We start from the raw sequence: 24482 nt of genomic DNA on the forward strand, positions 1-24482 counted from the left end.
ACACCCTAGATAACCAAGACCGTTACACTATGTGTTTAAAATAGTGCAGGACTTGCTAATCAAGTCATTTAAACAAAAATGTGATCCTAAAGTCATAAACAAGTTAGGTTTAAAAGATTTTGGTCATAAACGAATAATTTTCATTAAAAATAAATATTTAGTACGTGGGATCCCAAAAACATGGGTTTAAATGTTAGATTTTCAAAATTTCCAAAAACTATATACAATCAAGGCCACTCTAATGGGAAAATACACATTTTAGGTTTCCATCCCTGTACCAGCCCTCAACAGTGGTGGACGAGCAGTAGACAATGTACACCTCACCCCTAGAGCTCTCCAACTCATGGTTGAACCATCTTACACTTGCTATTACCTGCACCACGTAGCAACTGTGAGCCGAGGCCTAGAAAGAAAGCTATATAACAAAGCATAAACAATCCAGACAATGAAATAATTCATATGATATTAACCAAATATTTATCAGGCCATAACAGGCACAAAATTAGTGACGACAAGAAAAGAATCATTAGTCTATCATCCACGTATTCAACAAGCCTTCAGCATGAGATTAAAAATAGTAAACACATTCATAATCAACAGTTTATCAAAATCATCATACAATACTCAGGGTTGACACACTTAGTTCGAACCCTCTATTTAACTTACTGACTCTGGCTCACTTAGGCCAAGCCCAGTGTTTAACTCACTCACTCCGGCTCGCTTAGGCCGAGCTCAGTGACAATTTAGTTCACCTCAACTACCAATGGCCGAGCCACATCCTATTCTCAAATATTAGTTTCAGAACTCTTAGGCTATTTATTTCATGCTCTCATGGCATATTGTAACGCCCTGCTACCTTAGAGCCATTACTAAGTGAGTTTAAAATGTACAATTAACTCGCTCAGCGAGGTTTTTAGAACAAAAGTGTGATTAAACAAAAAGACAAGGTTGTAATCTTTAAAAGTACTCCACTTCACTAAAAGTTCCAAGAGTTTAACATCTGGGATCCCAAAACGAGATTTTTAAAATATTTACATCTCAAAATAGATTTACAGTTGACTAATTATCAAAAACAGAGTTTAATACAGTTATTTCTCAAAATGCCCCCAACCAAAGCAGTCGGGTAGGCCAAACATGTATGCGCCGCCCCCACACTCTCCGTACTCATGGCTGGTTGACTTTCGCTTTGCCCTTACCTGCAACACAGAGCACTCCTGAGTGGAAGCCCAGCAAGAAAACTCATACAGCACACAACATATGCATATCATACAATCACTATAGCAGCTAACTCATATCTAATCAGACAGTCCATAAGATTTAAACACATATACGGCCATGCCGTCCCAGAAGCATTACCAAAGCCTGGGATCTCAGTCTACACCGTAAGGATATCCCATGTATCCATTGGGATCTCACGCTAACCACAAGCACTCCATGTGCTAAGTTGTATTCCCGGCCCCACTGCAGTTCTCGGCCTTCGCCGTTCCCGGCCCCTTTCCCGTTCACTCTGCTATTACCACATTTAGCATTATCAAATAACAATCAACTATATAATCATTCATTTAAAGCTACATCCTAGGAATGATACAATCTAGGGCCGCGCCCTGCAACAATACTATGGGCCCATGCCCTACTCTACGGGTACTACAGTTTTCTTACCTGTATCCCGAGCTTCACAATGCACCAAAGTCACGAGCATGGTCCTCTATCTCGAGCCTCTCTGAAAACCTAGTCACAACACATATAAAACACTCTTTAATACCCCCTGCCCAAAAATGGCCTAGCGCCGCGGCGCCCAGAAACTCCCCTGCTGCTTGATGCAGCCTTGCGCCGCGGCACCAAAGAACAAGGCCGCGGCGCCCCTTCGTGAACCCAGATTTCTGGGTTTTCCTCCGGCATTTTCCCGAGCCAAAACAACTCCAATTCAACCCAAACAAGTACCTAAGCCCCAAAATCAATTTAAAACCCCAAATGAACCCTTTAACAACCTATAAACATCAAAAACAAACTCAATTACACAATCACACTCAAAATCCATTCTTGAGTTTCAAATTCCTGAAACTTAAACCCTGGCTTCCAAGACTTAAACCAGAGCTTGAAAACTACAAATAATGCCTCTAAAATCTTTAACCATATCAGATACGAAAATTAAACATGCTAAGTATTCTTACCTCAATCAAAACTCAGCTTGAACTCCTCTCAATTCCAGCTTCCAACCTCTTTCCTCTTGATTATCCTAATTGAATTTCCAAGTAAAACCAGCCATATTTCCTTTAGGTTTCCACACTCAATCTTTGAAAATCAACCTTAAACTCAAGCAAAAATATAGCATAACCCTTACCTTTGAACAATCCTAGCTTAACTTTGATTTTGGTTGCCTTCAACCCTCCTGAATTTCCTCCTAGGTTCCCAAATTCAGCTTTCCTCTTCTTCCCTTTTTCTTCTAGCGTTTTCCTCAAATTCTAGCATAAACCCAATTGTAACCAAGTATAAAACGTGATTCCTTTTTCCCTCAGCTGAACCTTATCTATCCTTAGCCAATTGACCATTCCACCCTTCCCTAGAGATTCTCTCCTAACTAAACCTCAAGGGCACTCTTGTCCTTTCACCTATATTACAATTCTACCATTTTTTCCATCTAAACTTGTTACTCTCAGCAGTTATTAATGGTTACCCAGGTTACTCAATCACTACTAACCATTAACCACAAACTCTCAAATTTACAAAATTCCCAAAGTACCCCTAGGCTCCTCCCGAGCCGGGTATAAAATCCCGTTGTGAATTTTAAGTTAACTAGCTCTCTAGGACCGTCTCGGCACGTGCATCACATTAATATCACCACTCTCACGTGGTACAAATCACATAATACCATTAACACATTTATGCCCTCAGTGGGCTAAAATTACCAATTTACCCCTAACATACAAACAGGGCCCACATGCATATTTATACCACCTAAACATGCATTCTAATCACATATTCATTCAAATTCATATATTATCATATTAATTCACTTATTTCCCTCCAGGCACGCTAATCAAGGTCCTAAACCTTATTAGGAACTTGGGGTGTTACAATTATCCCCTCCTTACAAGAATTTTATCCTCGAAATTACCTGAACAACTCGGGATGCCGCTCCCGCATATCGGACTCAAGCTCCCACGTCGCCTCTTCAACCTTGCTTTTTCTCCACAGCACTTTAACCAAGGCCATAGTCTTGCTCCGCAAGACTTTGTCCTTTTTATCAAGGATTTGAACAGGCTTCTCCTCGTATGATAAATCCTAATCCAACTCAAAGTTTGCATAGCTCAACACATGGGTAGTATCTGATACATATTTTCGAAGCATGGACACATGAAACACGTCATGAACCCCTGATAGAGCTGGAGGCATTGCTAACCTGTAAGCCACCTCTCCAACTCGTTCCAGAACCTCAAAGGGGCCAACAAACCTGGGACTCAGCTTGCCCCGAACACCGAATCGTTTCACTCCTCTCAGGGGTGAAACCCTGAGGAACACATGATTGCCGACCTGAAACTCCACATTCCTGCGTCTCAGATCTGAGTAACTCTTTTGACGACTCTGGGAGGCGAGCATATGAGCTCTAATCTTCTCAATTGCCTCGTTGGTCCTCTGAACCATCTCAGGACCTAAATATCTTCTCTCACCGGTCTCATCCCAATGTAACGGTGACCTGCACTTTCTTCCATATAGCATCTCATACGGAGCTACTTCGATAGTCACTTGATAGCTATTGTTGTACGAGAACTCAATCAATGGGAGGTACTTACTCCATAATCCCCCAAATTCTAACACACAGGCTCGTAGAATATCCTCCAATATCTGAATTGTCCTCTCAGACTGCCCATCTGTCTAAGGATGGTAAGCGGTATTGAACCGTAGCTGTGTGCCCATTGCCTTCTGCAGGCTCTCCCAAAACTTAGAGGTGAAGGTGGGGTCTCTGTCGGATACTATCGACCCCGGAGCTCCATGAAGTCGAACAATTTCCTTCACATAAAGCTCAGCATACTACTCCACAGTGTAAGTTGTTCTCACAGGTAGAAAGTGGGCAGACTTAGTATACCTGTCCATAATCACCCACACAGAGTCATGCTGACCCACGGTCTTCGGCAATCCAACAACAAAGTCCATGGTAACATCCTCCCACTTCCACTCAGGAATCCCTAGAGGCTGCAATAACCTTGCTGGCCTCTGATGTTCAGCCTTGATCTGCTGACAAGTTAAGCACCTTGCCACATAGTCTACCACATCCCTCTTCATGCCTGACCAGCAGTATAAAACTTTCAAGTCTTGGTACATCTTCGTAGTACCCGGGTGTAAAGAGTAGGGAGTGGTGTGAGCCTCATCTAGAATCTCTCGTCGAATATCTAGATCAATTGGAACACAAATCCATCCTTTGTACCTGAATAGGCCCATCTTTGAGATAGAGAAGTCCTTGGTCGTTCCAGCTAGGACACTCTCTCTAGGTTCAACTAATTGGGGATCCTTTCCCTGTGCTTCCTTAATCCTTTCGAGGAGCGTGGACTGGAGAGTTATGTTGGCTAACCTACCAACCACTAACTCTATACCTGCTCTGGCCATCTCCTCCGCCAGCCTGTCTGATACCTACCTCGAACTAAACAACTGTCCTAGGCCCTTCCGGCTCAATGCATCAGCCACCAAATTAGCCTTCCCAGGATGATACAAGATGTCACAATCGTAATCCTTTAACAATTCTAGCCACCGTCTTTGGCACATATTCAAGTCTTTCTTAGTAAAGAAATACTTTAAACTCTTGTGGTCAGTATATATCTCGCACTTTTCACCATACAGATAGTGCCTCCACACCTTAAGTGCGAATACCACCGCAACTAACTCCAGATCAAGTGTGGGATATCTCTGCTCGTACTCCTTTAACTGCCTTGATGCATAAGTTATTACTTTCCCAGCTTGCATCAACACACATCCTAAACCTTGTCTAGAAGCGTCACAGTAGACCAAAAACTTCTCATTGTCTGTCAGCAGACTCAACACTAATGCAGTAATCAATAGCCGCTTCAACTCGTTAAAGCTATTCTCACATCGATCTGTCCACGAATATTTAGTCTTCTTTCTTGTCAACTCTATCAATGGAGTAGCAATTCTAGAGAACCCCTCTACAAATCGCCGGTAATATCCTACCAACCCAAGAAAACTTCTGACCTCAGGAACACTGCTCGGTCTAGGCCAATCTCTCACTGCCTTTATCTTACTTGGTCAACCAGTATCCCCTCCTTACTAACGATATGGCCCAGAAATGTAACTTACGGTAACCAGAACTCACACTTGCTAAACTTAGCATATAACTTGTGCTCTCTCAATCGCTGTAACACCAGGTGCAGATGATGCTCATGCCCTGTCTCTGACTGGGAGTAGACTAGTATATCGTCGATAAATACAATAACAAACTTATCCAGGTAGTCCTTTAAAATTCTATTCATCATATCCATGAAAGCTCCTGGGGCATTGGTTAATCCAAAGGACATAACCAGAAATTCATAATTCCCGTACCTTGTCCGAAAAGCTGTTTTCGGTATGTCCTCCTCTTTAATTCTCAACTGATGATAGCCTGACCGAAGATCGATCTTTGAAAACACCGTACTCCCCTGAAGCTGATCAAATAGATCATCAATCCTAGGCAGTGGATAATTATTCTTAATGGTCAGCTTATTCAACTCCCTGTAATCAATGCACATCCTAAGCGACCCATCCTTCTTCTTAACAAATAGCACTGGAGCACCCCATCGCGAGAAACTCGGTCTGATGAACCCCAAATCCAATAACTCCTGTAACTGAATCTTCAATTCTTTTAACTCTGCCGGAGCCACTCTATAGGGTGCCCTGGAAACTGGCTCCACCCCCGGTGCCAACTCTATGATGAAATCAATCTCTCGCTATGGAGGCAACCCCGACAAATCCACTATAAACAAGTCTGGAAACTCACATACCAATCTAGTTTCATTCGGTCCCACTGTCACCACCTTAGAGGTATCTACAACACTCGCTAAGAATCCTATGCAACCTCCCTGCATCAGGTCCCTAGCTTTCACTTCTGAAATCATAGGCACTCGCGGTCCATTCACTATCCCCACAAGGGCAAAAGGTACCTCACCTTCTGGTTCAAAAGTCACCATTCGTCGCTTGCAATCAATCGTTGCTCCATACCTTGTTAACCAATCCATCCCTAATATCATATCAAAATCATCCATATCTAATTCAACCAGATCAAACAACAGTTCCCTACCATCTATCTCTACTTGTAATGCTCTAACCCATCTCCTAGAGACTACCAGTTCTCCTGTTGGCAACAAAGTCTGAAAATTCCTAGCATACACAATACTAGGTCTACAAAACTGGTCTATCACCCTAGCAGATATAAATGAGTGGGTAGCCCCTGAATCAATCAATGCAGTATACAAAGAACCAGCGCTAGAGATCTGACCTGTCACAACCGAGGGACTAGCCTCCGCCTCAATCTGAGTCAAAGCGAATACCCTGGTGGGAGCGAGACTGTCTCCCTGCTTTGGCTCTTCCTTCTTAGCTTATGGGTAGTCTTTCTTCAGATGGTTGGCACTCCCACAGATAAAACATGCCCTAATCCGGCACTCACCCTGATGTCGTCGCCTGCATCGAGGACACACTGGAAAGCTCCTCCAGTTGTCACCTCTGCCCTGACGGCCACCAACAGAACCCCGCACCCTCCTATCAGAACTAGAAGGAGTAAATGAATCTGGAACCCTTCTTTTCTGCTCACTGGGGTCACTACCCTGACTAGAACCAACAAAAGGAGGCACCGTCCTCCTGGCATCATGCCTAACAGTGCTGTCCTTCCATATCTGATCCTCAGCCCTCTCTGCAGTAAGGGCCTTATCCACCGCTTGAGCATAAGTAGTAGTCTCTGGAATCAACGTAATATTCACATCACGGGAGATCATCACATTCAACCCCCGTATAAATCTTTCTCTCCTGGCCGCATCTGTCGGCACCAAGTCTGGCGCAAACTTCGCCAGTCTATCAAATCTCAGGGCATACTCAGTAACTGATAACCTGTTCTGAGTCAGGTTGATAAACTCATCAACCTTCGCAGCTCGAACTACTATGATGTAGTATTTCTCATTAAAGATACTCTTAAATTCTTCCCATGTCATGACTACAACATTCCTCCACTGACTCACCACATCCCACCAGATGCGGGCATCCTCCCTAAGCATGTAGCTAGCACAAGCTACCCTTTCACTTCCTTCGACCCTCATAAAGTCTAAGATAAAGGAAATCATGTTCATCCACTGCTCTGCCCGCAGTGGGTCCGATCCACCCTCAAAGGTAGGAGGTTGTTGCTTCCTGAATCTTTCGTACAAGGGTTCCCACCTGTTCTCAATCCCAGGCTGAACTGGCACTGGCACCACATTCTGCTGTATTGGTAACCATGTAACCTGTGGAGGGGGGCATGTTGCCTCATCTGACGGAATTCTTCCTCTGTTCTCTGCAGTGTAGCCTCCATTTCGGCCAATTTCTGTTGCCAGTTCTGTGGGGAAGGTGGAGGGTCCTGACCCTGATTGTCATCCTCGGCTCTGCTGCCGCGAAGTCTAGATGATTGCCGAGGCATTACAACTATATGCCTGTAATCAGTGACACTGCTCATCAGGCATGATAACAAAATCCAATTCCACCTCCCATTCTCAACAACCAACCAAAATCAACAATCCAAATATAATACAAATAGCATATAACACACAATGGGCCTTGCCCTAGCATCATGCATATGTTATGTCACCCATCATGCTCTTTAAGAACTAAGCAGGCAAACAAGGCATTCAAACACATAGTCAAGTATATTAATCAACCATACCAATCAACCCTGAGTCGAGCTTTTCAGTGGCAGTGTGCGTACATGTTCGGTCAATCTCCAAAACCAATAAACCTTGGCTCGCTCTGACACCAAGTTGTAATGCCCTACTACCATAGAGCCGTTACTAAGTGAGTTTAAAATGTGCAATCAACTCATTTAGCGAGGTTTTTAGAACAAAAGTGTGATTAAACAAAAAGACAAGGCTGTAATCTTTAAAAGTACACCACTTCACTAAAAGTTCCAAGAGTTTAACATTTGGGATCCCGAAACGAGGTTTGTAAAATATTTACAACTCAAAATAGATTTATAATTGACTAATTATCAAAAATAGAGTTTAATACAACCATTTCTCAAAATTCCCTCAACCAAAGCAGTCGGGTAGGCCAAACATGTACGCCCGCCCCCACGCTCTCCGTACTCATGGCTGGTTGACTTTCTCTTTGCCCTTACCTGCAACACAAAGACCCGTGAGCCGAAGCCCAGCAAGAAAACTCATACAACACACAACATATGCATATCATACAATCACTATAAAAGATAACTCATATCTAATCAGACATTCCATAAGATTTAAACACATATACGGCCATGCCCTCCCAAAAGCGTTACCAAAGCCTGGGATCTCGGTCTACACCGTAAGGATATTCCATGTATCCATTGGGGTCTCACCCTAACCACAAGCACTCCATGTGCTAAGTGGTCCTTCGCCATTCTCGGCCCTTTGCCGTTCCCGGCCCCTTTGCCGTTCACACTGCTATGACCACATTTAGCATTCTCAAATAACAATCAAATATATAATCATTCATTTAAAGCTACATCCTAGCAATGATACAATCTAGGGTCATGCCCTGCAACAATACTATGGGCCCATGCCCTGCTCTACGGGTACTACAGTTTTCTTACCTGTATCCTGAGCTTCACAATGCACCAAAGTCACGAGCACGGTCCTCTATCCCGAGCCTCTCCGAAAACCTAGTCAATACACATATAAAACACTCTTTAATACCAATCAATCCAAAACCACTTCCCTGGACCAATCCCATACTCCCGGAACCTCATATTTCCCTAAACAATGCAATGGAATCATCCCCCGAGCCCCCAGGGCAAATGCCCAAAATTGCAAAATCCCCCTGCCCAGAAATGGCGTAGCGCCGCAGCACCCAACAAGGAGGGCCGCGGCACCCAGAAACTCCCCTGCTGCCTGATGCAGCCTTGCGCCGCGGCACCAAAGAACAGGGCCGCGGTGCCCCTTCGCGAACCCAGATTTCTGGGTTTTCCTCCTGCATTTTCCCGAGCCAAAACAACTCCAATTCAACCCAAATAAGTACCTAAGCCCCAAAATCAATTTAAAACCCCAAATGAACCCTTTAACAACCTATAAACATAAAAAACAAACTCAATTACCCAATCACACTCAAAATCCATTCTTGAGTTTCAAATTGCTGAAACTTAAACTATGGCTTCCAAGACATAAACCAGAGCTTGAAAACTATAAATCATGTCTCTAAAATCTTAAAACATATCAGATACGAAAATTAAACATTCTAAGGATTCTTACCTCAATCTAAACTCAGCTTGAACTCCTCTCAATTCCAGCTTCCAACCTCTTTCCTCTTGATTATCCTAATTGAATTTCCAAGTAAAGCCAGCCATATTTCCTTTAGGTTTCCACACTCAATCTCTGAAAATCAACCTTAAACTCAAGCAAGAACAGAACATAACCCTTACCATTGAACAATCCTAGCTTAACTTTGATTTTGGTTGCCTTCAACCCTCCTGAATTTCCTCCTAGGTTCCCAAATTCAGCTTTCCTCTTCTTCCCTGTTTCTTATAGCTTTTTCCTCAAATTCCAGCATAAACCCAATTGTGACCAAGTATAAAACGTGATTCCTTTTTCCCTCAGCTGAACCTTATCTATCCTTAGCCAATTAACCCTTCTACCCTTCCCTAGAGATTCTCTCCTAACTAAACCTCAAGGGCACTCTTGTCCTTTCACCTATATTACAATTCTACCATTTTTTCCATCTAAACTTGTTACTCTCAGCAGTTATTAATGGTTACCCAGGTTACTCAATCACTACTAACCATTAACCACAAACTCTCAAATTTACAAAATTCCCAAAGTACCCCTAGGGTCCTCCCAAGCCGGGTATAAAATCCCGTTGTGAATTTTAAGTTAACTAGCTCTCTAGGACCGTCTCGGCACGTGCATCACATTAATATCACCACACTCACGTGGTAAAAATCACATAATACCATTAACACATTTATGTCCTCAGCGGGCTAAAATTACCAGTTTACCCCTAACATACAAATGAGGCCCACATGCATATTTATACCTCCTAAACATGCATTCTAATCACATATTCATTCAAATTCATATATTATCATATTAATTCACTTATTACCCTCCAGGCACGCTAATCAAGGTCCTAAACCTTATTAGCAACTTGGGGTGTTACACATATCATAATCATACAACAATTGTATTCAAATATAGGGAGCCCTTAGTCCCATCACAGCCACACGAAAGGGTGCAGTTTTCTTACCTTTAATTTTTTAGCGAAAAAGGTGAAATGGTTTCGAAAACAGTCCTTAGCTTCGAGCCTTGGTCATAAACTTAGTCACAAACTATAAATAGAACCCTCATTATAATTCGATTCTGTAAACCAACTTCGGGGCCAATCCCAATCTCTCGGGGAGTCCAATTCCACCAAATGGGTTGGTGGAATCGCCCCCGAGACCCTGGACAACAACTCAACAAAGTACCCAAAAGTAAGATTCTGGAGGCAGGGTATGTAATGCCCCGAATTCTCCGATGTGGTTTAATGGTGGGATTAGTTGCCCGGGAGAGCCATACTTGTTTAATTAAGCCATTAAATGATATTATGCATGCATATGTGAATTATATTATAATATGACGTTAAATGCATGCATGTGGGTCCACATTTTAATTACAGGGGTGTGATTGTAATTTAGCCTGTTGAGGGTATAATTGTATAATTGTATGCATGTCGGTGATATATGTTGAGACTACATTATAATGTGGGTTGATTCGAGCTATTCGGCATGAGACAATCTTGGAAAATTGATTAGCGGTCTAGTCACAACAGGTTTGAGTGCGGTGCTCAGGTTGAGTCTCGGGGTGATTTTAAAGATTAGAGCGTTACCGGGAATTAAAGGGTAACGGGATGTGATTTAATGGTGTTTGAGATTATTGAGAATAACGGGAATTGGAGAGCGTTAATTATGATTAACGAGATAGGAGGAAAGTACCAAATATGTCCTTGGGAGCCTTTAGAAATCTTTGATTGACCTAGGGGTAAAATGGTCATTTCACCCCTAGGATAGATAAAACCATTGCTGGCAGAAAGAAGAGTGTAAAACAGAGCAAGTTTCAAAGTTTCTTCCATACCTTATTTTCTTCATCTTTCTTTGAGATTTTTGAATCATTCTTGAGGATTCAAGCTTGGGAAGCAATGTAACGCCCTACTTCCTTAGAGCCGTTACTAAGTGAGTTTTTAAGACAAAACAGTGTGCAATGAACTCGCTAACCGAGGTTTTTGAAACTAAAGTGTGACTAATTAAAAGTTAAGGCTGTAATCTTTGAAAATGCATCGTTTCATCAAAACTTCTATTATTAAACAGTTGGGATCCCAAAATAAGGTTTGAAAACTAATTACATCTTGAAATAAGGTTACAGTTTGAGAAATTATAAATTTATAGATTATTACAGCCATTTTCGAATAAACCCCCAACCAAAGCAGTCGGGCAGGCCAAACATGTACACGTCGCTTCACGCTCTCCGTACTCATGGTTGGTTGACTCAGTCATTGCCCTTACTTGCAACACAGAGCACCCGTGAGCCGAAGCCCAGCAAGAAAACTCATGCAGGACATAACATAAGCAATGTATACAGTTTATCATAACAGATAATCCACAATAAACAAGTCAATCATTAGACTAAGCAAACACGGCCAAGCCGCCCCAGAGCCTTACCGAAGCCTGGGGTATCGGTTCTCACTGCGAGGATAACTCATGTATCCCTTGGGTCCCACCCTGAATATAGCATAACACATGTATCCACCGGGCCCCGCCCTGATTATAGCATCCCATGTGCTAGGTGTTACTTTCGGCCCACGGCCGCCCCGGCTTACGCCGTACTCGGCGCACGGCCGCCCCGGCCTACGCCGTACTCGGCCCACGGCCGTTCATTTCATCATAATCACACATATAGTACATTCGAAATAATCATTCACACACATCATGATTCATTTAAGTTTAAACATTTGCACATAATACAATCTGGGGCCATGCCCTAACCTCGGGTGTTATAGTTTTCTTACCTGCATTCCGAGCCTCCTGATGCACTAAAGCCGCGAGCACGGTCCTCTAGCACGAGCCTCTCAAAGAACCTAGTCACAACACACAAGAAACATCCCTCATTACTAATCAACCCAAAACCACTTTCCGGGACCAATCCCGCACTCTCGGGACCCCTAAAACCTTAGAACAACACCCCGGAGGCATCCCCCGAACCCCCGGAGCAAAGGCCTAAAATTGCCTAAAAATGATGCCCTGAAATTAGCCTTGTGCCGCGGCACCCATCAGTCAGAGGCTCCCTTGCCGCGGCACGAAAAACCTGTGTCGCGGCACGCCTTCGCAGACCCAGAATTCTGGGTTTTCCTCCTGCGTTTTCTCCGAGCTAAACCTTACCAAATCAACCCAAACTCACACCCAAGCCCCAAAACCAACTCAAGACTCCAAATAAACCATCCAACAACCCATAAACATAACCAAAACATCTAAACACCCAATCAAGTCCCCAAAATCCACATCCTTGATTTCAATTTCAGAAAAATAAAAACTCAAACATCAAACTTAACCCATGGTCAAATTCTTAACCCATAACACAATCAAGCCTTAAATGTGTATAAAATTCCTTACCTCATATGGAGAATCCATCCCTAAGCTTCCTTCATCTCCTAGGTCTCCAACTTCTCCTTCTCTTCTTCTTCTTCTTCTTCCTCATGCCCTAGCTTTTCCCTCTCTTTTCTCTTCTCTTCAAACACTATCAAGACCAAAATGGTTAAGCCCCAAACCGTGTACCCCATAAAACCAGCTGCCATTTATCTAATTCCCAACCAAATGACCATTTTGCCCCTCCTTGCCTATCCTTTCCCACCTAAACCTCAAGGGTACTTAAGTCTTTTCATTTCTATTTCATTTCTACCATTTTCTTTCTAAAACTTGTTACTCTCAGCAGTAACTAATGGTTACCCAGGTTACTAAATCTCCAATAACCATTACCCGCTAAATCTCAACTTAACCATAAAATTCCCGAGGTACCCCTAGGCTCCTCCCGAGCCGGGTATAGAAATCCCGTTGTGACTCTTGAGTTAACTAGCTCTCTAGAACCGTCTCGGCACGTGCATCACAATAATACAACCACACCCACGTGGTGTAATTCACAGAATACAGTTATCACATATCAATACAGTTATGCCCAACATGGCCAAAATTACAATTATGCCCTTCTAACACGATCCGGGCCTACATGCATACTAGTAAACATAGCCATGCATCTCAGTTAAACAAATAGCCAAATAACATGCTTTAAATCAAGATCATGCATTTAATTCATAAAATCACACATAAATCCCAACCTGCCCTCCTGGCACACTAATCAAGGCCCTTAAGCCTTATTAGCGAATTTGGGTCGTTACAAGGAAGCCTTGGGAGTTTGGGAGAGTGTTCCTCCATTGAAGAGCAACATAAGCTGAGCTTTGGGTAAGTTTCTAACCATATAATTCTCTGGTTTGCCCTGTTCTAGCTTCGTTTTGCAGCTAAGATTTCTAGGGTGAATACTTGGTTTTGTTGGGAGTTTTGGCTAGGGTTCCTATGCTTGTGATGTTTGGGGTGTGTTAGGATGGTTTTTGGGTTCATTTGGCATCAAGAATGGGATTTGGAAGCTTGGGAATCAGGTTGGAATCGTAGGAGATGAAGAAGGTCAGTTTAGGGGAGTTTTGGTCTAGAGGTAGCGCTATAGCGCCCACCCTAGGGCGCTACAGTGCTGCTCAGGAGGCTTTTGGGCATGTTGGGGGTTCTGAGTATAGCACTGGGGCGCTAGGGGTTGAGCGCTGTAGCGCTACCCTGTTCCTTCAAAGTCCCGTTGTGAGTGTTTTTAAGGGTTTCTGACTTAGGGTTTCAATCCTTAAGGCCTAGGATCGAATCTACTCACCATGTGGGCATGTTTCGAGGTCCCGAGAGTGGTGATTATGTTAAGACCATATTCATGTGGATTTTCATTAATGGAGGTTATAATTGGTTGTGATTAGGTAACCGCTAAGGAACTAAAAGATCGATCGTTCTCAGGGGTCGTCCTTATTATATTTCTCGCTTGAACCTGAGGTAAGAAAACTGCACCCTATGTATATATGACATGCGTGATTTTTATTGAGGCATGTTGATTGGTAAATGTGGACATGGATTGCATATTAAATGCTAGTGAATGTTGTTTATCTGTATATGGCACTGACTAGTTAGGGATACTGACCTAACAGTCAGAAATGGCATAGCGTCATGAGCGCCGAGCCAAATGAAGATTAGATCTAATCCATATCAGCGTTGAATGGCTCTAAGGCATTAACGCTGGACCGACCCTAAGGTCAATGAACTTATAAGCGCTTGGCTAGTCTGAGACTAGTTATTAAGAGCAAGGGCATATGGCCCCGGTGACTGTTTGTCACATGGCTAGGGAACGTTGTTCCAGGGTTACGACTCTAAGGTCATGAGGAAGGTTATGTTGGTGACTATTCACCATACACCTATCCTGTTCAAACTTATGAAAGGTTCACTTATCAGTTAAGCCCGAGTTACCCTATCTTCACATGGCTATAGGGGGCTTTACCCCCTTATGTGACTTTTGCGACTGTCACCTATTTTTTTGGACTGATGGTCCTGAATGATTATTACGATCATTGTTGATATTATATCATGCTTTATTGTGTTTTCCTGCTGGGCCTTGGCTCATGGGTGCTATGTGGTGCAGTTAAAGGGAAAGAAAATCTCACCCAACATTTAGTGGAGAGCTTATGTGGTGATGTGTACATATGCGGCCGCTTGACCACCACGGCCAAGGCGTTCTCAGAGGAACTAGGGGGTTTACCCTATTTTTGTCGCTTAGGTTCGCGTGATTGTGAATTTGAAACAGTAATGACCATTTTGTACTGAGAACAACTTGTAAATGTTTTGATTAGCTCTGCAGAGTAGTATGTAATGAAAGATATCCATTCCTTTTTATTAGTTTTTTTCTACCTTAACCTGTTAATCACACTTAGAGCACGTTTTTAACCAAAGGACTCGGGTAGCGGGTCAAATTTCCGGTTCACCGTTCACCGTAACTGTTCTGGGGTAACCAGGGTGTTACAACTTGGTATCAGGGAAATGCCAAGGTTAGGGTTCCTGTAAACTGGCTGGGCATGTACACACATCACTGAAGTCAAGCTCGACTCATGGTTTGGTAACTATTTATGTAGTTATATGCATGACTGCTTAAATACAACATATATGCTTTACCTGTATGCATGAAGCACTATGTTAAACCTGTGCCCTAAAATATTATATTCTCAATAGTTGTGTGCTTATTAGTTCTAGGATTGCTGGAACATACTTATAAGTATGATTGATTATGAACTATTATGTGATACATGCTGAGTACTAAATGCTATAAACATGTATCTGCCTGTATATTTGTATGACTGTGGAATGTGATAATTGTCTGTTTGTTCTTGGACCGTAAGGCGGCAAGAGGTTTAGTTATTACTACCTGACTGGCCGTATTGATCATTATTTCAGCAAGGTATCAATGACAGAATTATGAATCCAGGACAGACAGACACTTCTGCTGGCCAGAGTGATCAGGGCAAGAATAATAATAATAGCCACGGTCAGGAAAATGACCAGTCTCAGATTCCACAGCCAGCTCTTGTAAACTGGCAGCAGATAGTCAGTGATCTGTAGGCTACTATATTGAAATAGGGAGAAGAGCTTCGTCTCTTGAAGCAACAGCAAGGGCCTACAGTGGCCAGTGGATCAGAGGCACCTCCTGTGTTGGTGCCAGCAGCTGGGTAGCTGCCTAAGGTTGGGAATAAATGGGAGCCTCTTTATGAGAGGTTCAGGAAGCAACAACCTCAAGTATTTGAGGGCAGTGCAGATCCTGCCAAGGCCGAACAATGGATGAGCATGATTACCACTATCCTTGATTTTATGAGGGTATCTGGTAATGAGAGGGTGGCCTGTGCTACCTATATGTTTCGAGAGGATGCCCGGATTTGGTGGGAAGTGATCACCCAGACCAAGAATGTGAATGCTTTGACTTGGGAAGAGTTTCAGACTCTATTCATTGAAAAATATTATAATGATGCTATTAGAGCGGCGAAGCCCGAGGAGTTCATTAGGTTACTACAGGGGAACTTATCAGTCACTGAGTATGCCTTAAAGTTTGATCGCTTGGCAAAGTTTGCCAAGGAATTGGTGCCCACAGATGGGACCAGGAGAGAGAGATTCTTGCAGGGGCTACAGCCCAGGTTAGCCCAAGATGTATATATCACCACTGTGGCAGGGGTTACTACCTATGCACAGGTGGTTGAGAAGGTACTCATAGCTGAGAGTGCAGAGATTAAGATCTGGCATGATAGTGCAGCCAGAAAGGATTTCAGGAGGCCAGGTCCTCCATTTGTGGGTTCAGGTAGGAGTGTTGGTCCCAGTGATCAGAAGAGGAAGGTTCCGGACACCTTCCCAATTCCAAGTCCTGACAGGAGACCCCGTGGTATTTCTATGGGTCATCCAGGAGGTAGTGAAGCCTGGAAGTCTTATCCTGAGTGCCCTAGACGCAAGAGGCATCACTTGGGAGAATGTAGGGCAAAGGCCTGCTTCTCTTGTGGAGCAGTGGGTCATCTTAAAAAGGATTGCCCTAAGGCAAGAAAGGAAGAACCCAGAAAGGGGGACAGCTCGGCCCCAGCTCGAGTGTTCGCGTTGACTCAAGCAGAAGCTGAGGCTTCTCCCTCAGTTGTTACAGGTCAGCTTCTTAGTCCTGGAACCCCTTATAGTGTGTTGATTAATTCTGGTGCTACACATTCTTTTGTTGCTAGTAGTGTTATTGATAGACTGTGTAGACCTTGTCATTTTTATGCTGTGGGGTTTCGTACCTTGTTACCCACTGGAGAGTTAGTGGTATCCAGGAGATGGGTCAGATCTTTGCCAGTGACAGTAGAGGGCAGAGAGTTATCAGTGGATTTAATAGAGTTGGTTATGACTGACTTTGATATGATACTGGGTATGGACTGGTTGGAAAAGTATGGGGCAACCATTGATTGCAGAAGGAAGATGGTCACCTTTGAGCCTGAAGGTGAGGATCCTTTTGTGTTTGTTGGTGCTTTGCATGGACCTCGTATTCCTATGATTTCTGCATTGAGGGCTAGGGATTTATTGCAAGGAGGTTGCATTGGATTCTTAGCCAGTGTGGTTGATACCACCCAGGTCGTGCCAGTGAGACCAGAAGATACTAGACTTGTATGTGAGTATATGGATGTGTTTCCAGAAGATTTGCCAGGGTTGCCACCACAAAGGGAAATTGAGTTCGGTATAGAACTGGCACCAGGGACGGAGCCAGTGTCTAGAGCACCTTACAGAATGGCCCCAGCTGAGTTGAAAGAATTAAAAGTACAGTTGCAAGAACTGTTGGATTTGGGTTTTATACGACCTAGCTTCTCACCTTGGGGTGCGCCAGTTCTGTTTGTAAAGAAGAAGGATGGTTCTCTGAGAATGTGTATTGATTGTAGGGAAATGAATAAGCTGACAATTAAGAATAAGTATCCTTTGCCAAGGATAGATGATCTGTTCGATCAGTTGCAAGGCAAGAAGGTATTCTCAAAGATCCACCTTCGTTCATCAGTTGAGGGTCAAGGAAGGAGATATACCAAAGACTGTTTTCCGTACTAGGTATGGGCATTATGAGTTTTTAGTTATGTCATTTGGATTGACTAATGCCCCTGCTGCGTTTATGGATTTGATGAACAAAGTGTTCAAGGATTATTTGGACCAGTTTGTGATCGTCTTCATCGATGATATTCTGGTGTATTCTCAGAATGACTTATAACATGAGCAGCATCTGAGGTTGGTTCTACAGAGACTGAGGGAGCACAGACTGTTTGCTAAGTTCAAGAGATATGAGTTCTGGTTGTCTCATGTATCCCTTCTTGGGCACATTGTAAGTAAGGAAGGGATTAAAGTGGATCCAGCAAAGATCGAAGCGATTAGAGATTGGCCAAGGCCAAAGAATTCTTCTGAGGTTAGAAGTTTCCTTGGATTGGCAGAATATTATAGACATTTCATGGAAGGGTTCTCGAAGACACCTAGTGCATTGACTGAACTGACACGCAAAAGTCAGAAGTTTGTGTGGTTAGATAAATGTGAGAACAGCTTCTAGGAACTGAAGCAGAGATTAATTACAGCTTCGATTCTGAGTGTTCCAATAGATCAGGAGAAGTTTGTGATTTACTGTGATGCTTCTCATCAGGGTTTGGGCGGTGTTTTGATGCAATCAGAGAAGGTAATTTCCTATGCTTCTTGTCAGTTGAAGGAGTATGAAAAGAGATATCCTACCCATGATTTAGAGTTGGCGGCTGTGGCTTTCGCATTGAAGATATGGAGACACTATCTCTATGGAGAGAAGTGTGAGATTTATACAGACCACAAGAGCCTGAAGTAGTTCTTCACCTAGAAAGATCTGAATATGAGGCAAAGGCGTTGGCTGGAGTTAGTAAAAGATTATAATTGTGAGATCCTGTATCATCTAGGAAAAGCAAACGTGGTAGCTGATGCTTTAAGCCGGAAGGGTCCGGGACAGTTTCATGGTATGAGGCTTATAGCCAGAGAGTTAGCAGATGATATGACCAGAGCTGGTATAGAGTTGCTGGTGGGCTAGTTGGCTAACATTACGCTACAGTCTACGCTGCTAGAGAGAATTAGAGAGGGTCAGCTGAGTGATCCACAGCTGATCAAGATCAGGGAGGATGTTTTGGCTAGAGCATCCAGAGATTATACAGTGTCTGAGTTAGGCTTGTTGAGATACAAGGGGCGGATATGTGTTCCGTTAGACACTGCTTTGAGGTAAGAGATTCTAGATGAATCTCATACTGCACCTTGCTCTTTGCATCCGGGCACCACGAAGATGTATCAGGATGTGAGATCGTTATATTGGTGGCCAGGGATGAAGAGAGAAGTAGTAGAGTATGTGGCTAAGTGCTTGACATGTCAATAGGTCAAGGCTGAGCATCAGAGGCTGACAGGTTTATTGCAGCCTCTGGATATCCCAGAGTGGAAGTGGGAAGACATCACAATGGATTTTGTGGTGGTCTTACCCAAGACTGTTGGTTAGCATGATTCTATTTGGGTGATAGTGGATCGCTACACCAAGTCAGCTCACTTTCTGCCAGTGAGGACTACTTATACAGTTGACCAATATGCAGATCTCTATGTGAGAGAGATCGTGCGGCTCCATGGTGCGCCTAGGTCGATCGTGTCAAATCGGGACCCTACTTTTACTTCCAAGTTCTGGGGGAGTTTGCAAAAGGCCATGGGGACACAGTTGACGTTCAGTACTGCTTATCATCCTCAGACAGATGGGCAATCTGAGAGGAAGATCCAGATATTGGAAGACATGCTGAGAGCATGTGTGCTGGACTTTGGTGGATCTTGGAGTAAGTATCTGCCTTTGATAGAATTCTCCTACAATAATAGTTATCAGTCTACCATTGGAGTTGCACCTTATGAGATGCTGTATGGTAGGAAGTGCATATCTCCCATTTATTGGGATGAGACAGGTGAAAGGAGTTACTTAGGTCCTGAGGCAGTTCAGAGGACCAGTGAAGCCATTGAGAAGATTAGAGCTAGAATGCTTACTTCTCAGAGTAGACAGAAGAGCTATGCAGATCCCAAACGCAGAAACGTGGAGTTCCAGGTAGGAGACTATGTCTTCCTTAGAGTCTCGCCATGGAAAGGGGTGAGAAGGTTTGGGAAGAAAGGCAAGCTGAGTCCCAGATATGTAGGTCCATTTGAGATCCTGGAGAGGATTGGTCAGGTGGCTTACAGGTTGGCTTTGCCTCTGGCATTATTGGTCGTGCACAATGTATTTCTTGTTTTGGCCCTTCGGAGGTATGTACCTGATGTTAATCATATTCTGTGCAATGAAGATCTGGAGCTTGAGGCAGATCTCTCCTATGAGGAATAACCTGTCCAGATACTCGACAGAAAAGATAAGGTCCTCCGGAATAAAACGATACATTTGGTTAAGGTATTGTGGAGGAACAACAAGGTCGAGGAAGCGACCTGGGAGCTGGAGTCAGACATGCAGAATCAGTATCCCGAGCTGTTCAGGTAAATTTCGAGGACAAAATTTATGTAAGGAGGGGATAGTTGTAATGCCCCGAATTCTCCGATGTGGTTTAATGGCGGGATTAGTAGGCCGGGAGGGCCATACTTGTTTAATTAAGCCATTAAATGATATTATGCATGTATATGTGAATTATATTATAATATGATGTTAAATGCATGCATGTGGGTCCACATTTTAATTACAAGGGTGTGATGGAAATTTGGTCTGTTGAGGGTATAATTGTATAATTGTATGCATGTCGGTGATATATGTTGAGACCACATTATAATGTGGGTTGGTTCGAGCTATTCGGCATGAGAGGATCTTGGAATATTGATTAGCGGTCTAGTCACAACAGGTTTGAGTGCGGGGCTCGGGTTGAGTCTCGGGGTGATTTTAATGATTAGAGCGTTACCGGGAATTAAAGGGTAACAGGATGTGATTTAATGGTGTTTGACATTATTGAGAATAGCAGGAATTGGAGAGCGTTAATTATGATTAACGAGATAGGAGGAAAGTACCAAATATGTCCTTGGGAGCCTTTAGAAATCTTTAATTGACCTAGGGGTAAAATGGTCATTTCACCCCTAGGATAGATAAAACCATTGGTGGCTGAAAGAAGAGAGTAAAACAGAGCAAGTTTCAAAGTTTCTTCCGTACCTTCTTTTCTTCATCTTTCTTTGAGATTTTTGAATCATTCTTGAGGATTCAAGCTTGGGAAGCAAGCCTTGGGAGTTTGGGAGAGTGTTCCTCCATTGAAGAGCATCATAAGCTGAGCTTTGGGTAAGTTTCTAACCATAGAATTCTCTGGTTTGCCCTGTTCTAGCTTCGTTTTGCAGCTGAGATTTCTAGGGTGAATACTTGGTTTTGTTGGGAGTTTTGGCTAGGGTTCCTATGCTTGTGATGTTTGGGGTGTGTTAGGATGGTTTTTGGGTTCATTTGGCATCAAGAATGGGATTTGGAAGCTTGGGAATCAGGTTGGAATCGTAGGAGATGAAGAAGGTCAGTTTAGGGGAGTTTTGGTCTAGAGGTAGCGCTATAGCGCCCACCCTAGGGCGCTACAGTGCTCCTCAGGAGGCTTTTGGGCATGTTGGGGGTTCTGAGTATAGCACTGGGGCGCTAGGGGTTGAGCGCTGTAGCGCTACCCTGTTCCTTCAAAGTCCCGTTGTGAGTGTTTTTAAGGGTTTCTGACTTAGGGTTTCAATCCTTAAGGCCTAGGATCGAATCTACTCACCATGTGGGCATGTTTCGAGGTCCCGAGAGTGGTGATTATGTTAAGACCCTATTCATGTGGATTTTCATTAATGGAGGTTATAATTGGCTGTGATTAGGTAACCGCTAAGGAACTAAAAGATCGATCGTTCTCAGGGGTCGTCCTTATTATATTTCTCGCTCGAACCTGGGGTAAGAAAACTGCACCCTGTGTATATATGACATGCGTGATGGTTATTGAGGCATGTTGATTGGTAAATGTGGACATGGATTGCATAGTAAATGCTAGTGAATGTTGTTTATCTGTATATGGCACTGACTAGTTAGGGATACTGACCTAACAGTCAGAAATGGCATAGCGTCATGAGCGCCGAGCCAAATGAAGATTAGATCTAATCCATATCAGCGTTGAATGGCTCTAAGGCATTAACGCTGGACCGACCCTAAGGTCGATGAACTTATAAGCGCTTGGCTAGTCTGAGACTAGTTATTAAGAGCAAGGGCATATGGCCCCGGTGACTATTTGTCACATGGCTAGGGAACGTTGTTCCAGGGTTACGACTCTAAGGTCATGAGGAAGGTTATGTTGGTGACTATTCACCATACACCTATCCTGTTCAAACTTATGAAAGGTTCACTTATCAGTTAAGCCCGAGTTACCCTATCTTCACATGGCTATAGGGGGCTTTACCCCCTTATGTGACTTTTGCGACTGTCACCTATTTTTTTGGACTGATGGTCCTGAATGATTATTACGATCATTGTTGATATTATATCATGCTTTATTGTGTTTTCCTGCTGGGCCTTGGCTCATGGGTGCTATGTGGTGCAGTTAAAGGGAAAGAAAATCTCACCCAACATTTAGTGGAGAGCTTATGTGGTGATGTGTACATATGCGGCCGCTTGACCACCACGGCCAAGGCGTTCTCAGAGGAACTAGGGGGTTTACCCTATTTTTGCCGCTTAGGTCTGCGGGATTGTGAATTTGAAACAATAATTACCTTTTTGTACTAAGAACAACTTGTAAATGTTTTGATTAGCTATGCAGAGTAGTTTGTAATGAAAGATATCCATTCCTTTTTATTAGTTTTTTCTACCTTAACCTGTTAATCACACTTAGAGCACGTTTTTAACCAAAGGACTCGTGTAGCGGGTCAAATTTCTGGTTCACCGTTCACTGTAACTGTTCTGGGCGTTACAGGGTAGCACTAAAACTCTACCAGAGGGGCGCTACAGTCAAAAACCTAAGCCCCCCAGAAACACAGCCTAGTGTTGTAGCGCTCTCAACCTAGTGCTACAACGCTAGCACCAGAAATGAAAATTTATGGGTTTCTCCCTTCGAACTTTCACGAGGCAAAGCACCAAGAACATATTCAAATCATCAATCAAACAAAAAATTGAGTCCATAACTCCCTATCTCTCATCCAAAACAACCTAATAACATCAAAAACTTGGCTAAAACCCTCGCCAAACTCTGAAATCAAAACTGAGCTTTGAAGCTCAAGAACCCTAACTAAAAACCAGAGAAATACTCAGAAGATTGATAAAATCCTTACCTCAATGACAGCAAAACCCTCAGCCTCAATCATCCAATCCTTGACCTTAGAGTCCCAAACTCCCCAGTTGAAACCCCACATCAATTCAGCTCAATTCTATAAAAATAAACTAAGTTCATCAACTAGTTTATACCCTGAAACCCAGCAAAATTCAAGGATGAACTGCAGCTCTTTCCTCAATTTTGATCTCAGTTTTCCAGATTAATTCCCCTGCAATTACTTCAAAGTTCACAGCCCCAAAGACTATTCTAGGCTCCAATTGATTCACAGCTTCAAATTCCACAAGGGAGAGTGAGGTAGAGAGGAGAACGTGAGAGAGAGAAGGGGTGAGTAGAGAGAGAGCTTTCTTTTTCTTTCTTTCCTTCAATATTTCAACAGCTTGTGTTATAATCTAGAAAGAAAGTCAGGTTATATCCTCTAACAACCAAATGACCCATTTTTCCCTCCATATACTAATTAAACCTTTAATTAATCTAAGGGTATAAAGGTCATTGTTCCCAATTCCCGCTAATTCCTCAAAAATTCGTAACATTTATCGATTAATCCCGTCTTCTAATTGACTTCAAATTATTTACCCAATATCTAATAATTCTCAGATTATTCTCCCAAATTCCCAAAATAACCCTCCCAGGTTCTCCCAAGCCGGGTATAAATGCCCACTATGACTATTTCATCAATCCGCTCACTAGGACCGTCTCAAGCCATATGCTGCGAATATATCCACATAATAATGTGGTCTTGACAATTTATCACATATAATTACATTTTATGCCCTCTACGGGCCAAAATTACAAATATGCCCTTATAAGCAAAACAGGGCCCACATGCATATTTAATACTCATAAACATGAACTTAATCATCTCCACATAATCATATAGTCATGCATGCCACAAAATCATGCATTAAATCATTTTTTCACATAAATACCAATTATTCCCTCCCAGCACACTAATCAAGGCCCTTAAGCCTTATTAGAAATTTTGGGTCGTTACAACTATCCCTTCCTTATAACAATTTTGTCCTCAAAATTTATTCGAACACATCAGATAATAAATCTCATACCTTTGACCATAACTCCAGAGTATATTTACCTTTAATCCTTGAATAACACTCTTACAAGAGTGACAATCTTGTTCCATAAGATTTTATCTTATAACTATAATCTCGTTAACCTTTTCTTACTCAATAATTCTGCTGAAACCCCAGGGTGTGCTTATCCCATCAGCGGTGGTTTTCCTATCTTGTCATTGGCACCAATAATACCCATAAGCCACCACCCACACCAGGGTAAGGCTAACTTGTAGGCCCTTGGCCTAATCCTAGGTACAATCTCGGGATCCTTCTCAAATCAGAAATCCAAAAATCCTTCTTTCTTTCTCAAGGTATCAT

This window comes from Humulus lupulus, chromosome X (genome assembly GCF_963169125.1).
Source record: "Humulus lupulus chromosome X, drHumLupu1.1, whole genome shotgun sequence".
Taxonomy (NCBI): domain Eukaryota; kingdom Viridiplantae; phylum Streptophyta; class Magnoliopsida; order Rosales; family Cannabaceae; genus Humulus; species Humulus lupulus.